A 6,759-nucleotide genomic window follows, 5' to 3' on the forward strand; every position below is an offset into this window, starting at 1 on the left:
CCTTCTTTGTTCCTCTAACAGCCAACTCTTCACTATCTCTACCCTTGCTGATCCTTCTGCTTGGATTGTCCTCTCCTAACTGCTCCAATTTATCCTTCAAATCTCAGCTTAGATGATCTCATTTCAAAGACAACTTCCCTTCCAGCGTGATACCTCTGATGCTTAAAAAAAGAAACAAAAAAAATAACTTTCCTGCATGTACTATCTTTTTTTTGTTTTGTTTTTTGTTAGACAGTCTTGCTCTGTCACCCAGGCTAGAGTGCAGTGGTGTGATCATAGCTCACTGCAGCATCAAACTACTGGGCTCAAGCAATTCTCCTGCTTCAGCCTCCTGAGTAGCTGGGACTACAGGCATGTGCCATGCCCAGCTAATCTTTTCAAGTTTTTTGTGGAGTCTCGCTAAATTACCCAGGCTGGTCTTGAACTCCTGGCCTCAAATGATCCTCCGACCTCAGCCTCCCAAGTAGCTGGGATTACAGGCATGAGCCACAGCACCTGGCCATGCATGTACAACCTTAAGAAGGTATTTCTCTGTCCACATCCCCCAGTATTCTTATTCATACATTTCTTGAGCACCTTCCGTGCACCAGAAACACTTCTACATGTTGGGAATGCAGCAGTGAAAGAAACCGACAAAAATCCTTCCCTATATGGAGTTTACATCCTAATGGGGGAAAGAGACCGTAAGCAAGATAAGTGAGTAAAATACATAACATCTTAGATAGTGATAAACACTATGGAGGCAAAAAAGAGGAGGGAAGGAAGATAGGGAGGGGAGAGGGGAGGAAGGGAAGTTAAAATTTAACTAGGGTGGCCATAGAAGGCCTCCTTGAGAAGGTGACAGGTGACACTGTCTGTGGAAGAGCCTGCCAAGCAAAAGAGATCGCCAGTGCAAAGGTGAGTATGTGCCTGGCATGTCTGAGGAACAGAAGGGAAGTGAATGTGGCTGAGTGAGCAATGAGGAAACAGTGGGTCAGGAAGTCACAGGAGACAGCGGAGGGCCTTATGAGCAAGCGTGAGGTCTCTGGCTTTTACTGAGTGAGCTGGAGCCACTGGAGGGTTTTGAGCAGAGGAGTCCTGACATCTGACCTATATTTTAACAAGCTCTGGATGCTATGCCTTTTGTTTCCCTCGTGGCTTATTGGTTTTTCTAATCATTGCATTTTTTTCTCTACTTCTTTGTCTCTCTCTCCCATTAGAATGAAGTAAGCAACTAGAGGGCTTATCTGAAGCTGAAGCCATATCTGGCCTGTTGACCTATCAGCATAAGCCAGCACCAGGCATTAGCAGGCCTCAATAAATACTGAATGAATGCTGGACTTAGGAAGTCTCTGTCCTCAGTGTCCCAGCAGCCAGCCACCCAATACTCGGAGATTGGGCAATGAAGACCACCACAGCAGCAGACCCAAGGCTGACTCTACTGAAATTGTGTTATTCCACTCCCAATAGGCTTAAGATCCTAACTGTAAGGAGGGTGTGGTAAAAAAGATCTGCCACCCAAGTCTGTTCCTCTACGGAACTCAGCTACTGAAATGCCAAAAATGAACACTGAAGGTTCAGTTTTAAAGCTTTTGAGACCTGGGCCGGGTGCAGTGGCTCATGCCTGTAATCCCAGCACTCTGGGAGGCCGAGGTGGGCGGATCACAAGGTAGGTCAGGAGATCGAGACCATCCTGGCTAACACGGTGAAACCCCGTCTCTACTAAAAACAGAAAAATTAGCCGGGAGTGGTGGCGGGCGCCTGTAATCCCAGCTACTCAGGAGGCTGAAGCAGGAGAATGGCGTGAACCTGGGAGGCGGAGCTTGCGGTGAGCCGAGATCACGCCACTGCACTCCAGACTCCATCTCAAAAAAAAAAAAAGCTTTTGAGACCTGACTTTCAAACCTACCACCTTCCAGCTCCGAGTCCACAGGGTGGACTGTGGTAACTGGTGGTAACCTGGGGGATCAGTGACTAAGGCATCCCAGTAACTGATGAACTCTGGGCCTTGTGGGGTCAACCCAGAGTTAGGCCACACTCATACCACAACTAGGAGAAGCCTCCCTTCCTGACGGAGGTCAGAGGTCAAGTCCAAGGCTAAAGACCCAGAGAGCATGAGGCATAGGAGTGTAGAGCCATAGCCAAGTCCTTCCTCAGCTCCACTATATAAGACGGGACAATCTAAACACAAGGAGTGGGCAGGTGAAGGCAGCCATAGCAGGTAGGACAGGGGCTCTCTCAGGCTCTACAAAGCAAACAGGCACAACTGCAGCACAACTGTAAAATGGGAACTACAATGTTACATGCCTGAGGGGTTTGTGAGGCTAAAACAAGTCAATACATACCTAGCCCTTAGCAGTGCCCGGCCCACAAAATGCCTGATAAATGTTAGCCACTATTACTACTACCGAGAGAGAGAGTTTACCACTTCCCTGCTCCGTACCAGATTCCCAGGTCTCTGGAAGCCCTGAAACACTCTGGTGGCTGTCTGGTGGTACCAACTGTAGTTTGAAAGTAGTCTCAGCACTGATCAGATTTCTCCCGGTCTCTATGAGGTGACATGAGGATGGACAAGAGATAATCTAGAAAGTGCTTTGAACCCCTTAGGAGTCAAGGAATCCTAACAATTCAATGCAATATTCATTCATTCACTCATTCAGTACCTGCTGAGCACCAACTATGTACCAGACACCTCACTAGGTGCTGGAGACATAGTTAAGGCAGGTCTTCGTCAAGGATTAAGAGCTATTTACTGGCCAGGCACGGTGGCTCAAACCTGTAATCCCAGTTCTTTGGGAGGCCAAGGGAGGTGGGTCACTTGAGGTCAGGAGTTCAAGACCAGCCTGGCCAACATGGTGAAACCCCGTCTCTACTAAAAATACAAAAATTAGCCAAACATGGTGGCAGGCACCTGTAATCCCAGCTACTCTGGAGGCTAAGGCATGAGAATTGCTTGAACCCGGGGGCGGAGGTTGCAGTGAGCCGAGATCGCGCCACTGCACTCCAGCATGGGCGAAAAAGTGAGACTCTGTCTGGAAAAAAAAAAAAAAAAAAAAGAGCTATTTACTTAGAAGAGAGCCAAATAACAATCACAATCCACTGTGACCCTTGCCACAGGACATCAAGGAGGGGCATCTAGCTCAGACCTAGGGGTGATGATCAGATGGGAAGAACCAAGTAGCACTCCAGCTAGGCAGGTAAGGTTGGGGAAGCGGGACATGGTGTTCGGGCAGAGGGAAGGGCGCAAAGCAAAGACAGAGAGGTATAAAGAGTTGGGAGGCCAGGTGTGGTGGCTCACACCTGTAATCCCAGCACTTTGGGAGGCCCAGACGGAAGGACTGCTTGAGGCCAGGGGTTTGAGACCAGCCTGAGCAACATAGCAAGACTCCATCTCTACAAAAAATAAAAACAATTTGGCAGGCACAGTGGCACCCGCCTGTAGTACTAGCTACTTGGGAGGCTGAGGCAGGAGGACTGTTCAAGCCCAGGAGTTGGAGTTGGAGCCTGCAGTGAGCTATGACAGCTCCACTGTACTACAGTCTGGGTAACAAACCAAGATCTTGTCTTGAAAAAAGAAAAAGAGTTGGGGCTTGCAGAAGTAGCAAGCAGCTGAGGTTGACTGGAGCTTGGGAAAAGGTGAGTGTGGAGCAGGAGAGATAACAAAAGAGAGCTAAGGCAGGGGTCAGAGTCCAAAGGGCCTTGAACGCCATGCTAAGGGATGCGAGTTTTAGCCTGAGGGCAACTAGGAGCCACTGATGAATTTTCAAGCAGAATTTTCTTTAAGGATTCCCTAACTGCTCTGTTGACATTTTTTCTCAGGAGTATTTGTTCCTCTCCATGTGAAGAGATAAAGAACAGAAAAATCACTTCTGGGCTGTGATAAGATCAACGATCTCTCTTAGGCAAAAAGACCTGTTGAGAAAAAGAAATGTCTGCAAGGCACAGATGTCACCTCAACCTTTAGAAACACAGCGAAGTGCAAAACCCAAGCCATGTTTGCTTACTGTCAGCACGTCAGGCTTTGGTGCCAGACATGGGAAGTTCCTGGGAAGTGAGTAGTTAAGACATGCAAGAGTTTCAGAGGATAACTAGAAAAAGATGCAAGCCCAAGCTCAAAGCCAGAAGGACCAACAAATTGAACTTGTTCTGAACTACTTTTAGGAAGTGAAACAAGAAGGGTAGAAAAAGTCCTGCGTACATTAAGGTCTCTGTTTGCAGAAGGAAGTAACGCTCCAGAAGCCAAGGCTGGCAGCCTTCCTCAGACACAGGCCCCCAGCAGGCATCAGTCTGCCTAGAGTCAAAGCACCCAAAAATCACAGGCCCTGCGCAGATTTTCCCATCTAACCCTCACACAAACCGGGGGTAGAGGAGTCAGAAAGGGTGGCCAGTACTATTTTAGAACTGAGATAAAGGAGGGCCAGCCTATGTCAACCGTTCAGTTCAGGTCACACTGCCAGGAAGCTGCTGAGCTGGGGTTGAACCCAGGGCTGACTGACTGGGAGTCAGGTGATCTTTCCATCATACCTCTGGGCTCCTGAAGCAGCTCAAGATGAAGCCTCCACTGACCTACACTCAACAGATGATCTCCACACAATCTCTGAGGGATCTGACTCTTTGAGACCTACTGAAGCTGTTCCTCATGACAGTTTCTAAGAGGTCAGAGGAGACTGGTGGGCTCAACTCAGGACAGAAAACCAGATGCTCTCAGCTCTGCTCATGTTCCTACCCTCTGTGACAAGTTGCTTCATCTCAAATCCTCCCTTGGAAGGATGGGAATATAAAGTGACAATATTAAGTTTCTGTGAATTCAATGGAACTAGGAGAATAGATCATACAGCTAAAAATAAAAGGTATTACAGTAATATTTATATACAGCTTTCTTCAGAAGCACGTGGAAGCCCTCACGGGTTCATTCACAGGTTCATACCCCTAGGAGCAGACAGGAAGGCGGCAGGTCTTTCTCATGTTGATGTCAGGGAAACTGAGGCAGAATTGAAGCAAGTGAATATCCACAATGGAATGAGGCTTAAGATTCATTCATACAGCCTAGTCCTCCAGCCACCAAACCATCTCACCACCTCCCAAGTAAGATGTGCTCTGTTCTGGCAAGAAGCCATGGGGCCTGCATATTTCTCAGAAAGGCAAATATTCTTCTTCTGGGTACCTTCTTCCAGAGCCTAGGACCAAAAGATCCCCTAGAGGTCACGTGGTTCCTCTCTTTTTAGACCAAAAGGAATGCAGCTCAACCACTCTGAAGAGAAGTTCTCAATAATCTTCAAATAGCTTTCACGGATAGCCTGTTTTGTGTCTCACTGTTTCCAAAAGTCAGGAAAATCTTAGATTCTTGCCCTGAAAGGTATCACTAATAGCAACAGCCTGTAGGATTGTTTTATCCTAAAGAAAGTAAATCGAATGCCCCTTATGAAGATCAGATAAAAAGCAATAAGGCTACATCGTGACATAAATCCAAATAAATACAACGGCAGCTAAAAAATCTTTTTTTTTTTTTGAGACGGAGTCTCACTCTGTGGCCCAAGCTGGAGTGCAGTGGCACGATCTCGGCTCACTGCAACCTCCGCCTCCTGGGTTCAAGCGATTCTCCTGCCTCAGCCTACCAAGTAGCTGAGATTACAGGCGTGCGCCACCACGTCTGGCTAATTTTTGTATTTTTAGTGGAGACAGGGTTTCACCATGTTGGTCAGGCTGGTCTTGAACCCCTGACCTCACGATCCACCCGCCTCAGCTTCTCAAAGTGCTGGGATTACAGGCGTGAGCCATCATGTCTGGCTAAAAGTCTTAAATATCCCCTACACCCCAACCTTACTCCAGTCTTTCCTTTGTCTCTGTACTTTGCAGGTCTCTGAAAGCCTGGGCAGGAAACCTGGCCTTGCCTCTACTACCCGAATGACCTTACATGCGGGATTTAACCTCTCTGTGCCTCAGTGTCCTCATCGATAAAATAGGGATATTTAATCCCCACAAAGGTTGCTATGAAGTTTAAATATGTCATTGTAAGGAAAGTGCTTAGCACAGTGCCCGGTACACAGAAGGGACTCGATAGCCACTAGCAAGCATCTCCCTCGTTATTTTGCAGCATTATCACCGGTGTCCCCGTTCAGTTAACTTGTTTTAGAGGCTCCAACAGACAAGACCAAGCCAGTGCCTAGCCAGAGGCGAGCAGCACGGGACGGTTTTCTAATTTTTTCTTCTTTCTTCTTTTTCAACCTTGGCAAAGAGATAACGCCCTGAACAACGAGGAGGCCTCAGGATGGCCATGGGGTGAGTCTGAAAGAGGAAACCAGAGCCCGAAGAGTTTTCCCTCCGGCCAGTGGGGAATTCCTTGGGGCCTAAATCCTGTCTCTCCGGGCGGAAGCCCCAGGAGGTGCTGCGGTTCTGGGGTGGCCGAGGAACAGGCCGGCGGCCAAGCGGACGCGAATGAATGAACGAACCCTCAGCCCTTCCTCCTCCTCTGGCTGGGGACGCCGCTTGCGCCCCTGCAGCGCCGCGTCCTCTTCATGACCTCTGACCTCGCAAACCCCTCACCTAGGACCCCTGACTCCTCGCCCCACTTCTTCTCCTGGCTCGCCCGGGTCCCCGCTTCCTCACCCTCAGGTTCCAACAGCTCCCGGCGCCACGGCTCGGTTCGGCTTGGCACCAAAATGTCCGCGGCCTCCACGTCTCGCTCTCCCGGTGCGTCCGGGCTGCCGGCGGCTCGGAGCCCCGCGGCTGTCACCTGCCGGGCGGAAGTGAGTTGCCCGCGCGCGGGTACTTCCGGTGGAC

General features: G+C 49.1%; 1 protein-coding gene across 7 annotated transcripts in view; it reads right to left on the reverse strand.

Annotated features, from left to right (window-relative positions):
- The window catches only part of AP1B1 (adaptor related protein complex 1 subunit beta 1), a 61,100-nt gene extending 54,341 nt beyond the window's left edge, over nucleotides 1-6,759 (reverse strand). For 3 of the 7 annotated variants that reach the window (XM_030816056.1, XM_030816054.1, XM_030816055.1), the window contains exon 1: nucleotides 6,586-6,742. The gene's annotated coding sequence lies outside the window, so the exon portion shown is untranslated. Of the gene's footprint in view, nucleotides 1-4,852; nucleotides 4,961-6,585 lie in introns of all 7 variants that reach the window. The other 4 variants (XM_003258046.4, XM_003258048.4, XM_030816053.1 and 1 more) reach the window with 3 other exon arrangements.

The sequence above is a fragment of the Nomascus leucogenys genome, chromosome 7b (genome assembly GCF_006542625.1).
Source record: "Nomascus leucogenys isolate Asia chromosome 7b, Asia_NLE_v1, whole genome shotgun sequence".
Taxonomy (NCBI): Eukaryota; Metazoa; Chordata; class Mammalia; order Primates; family Hylobatidae; genus Nomascus; species Nomascus leucogenys.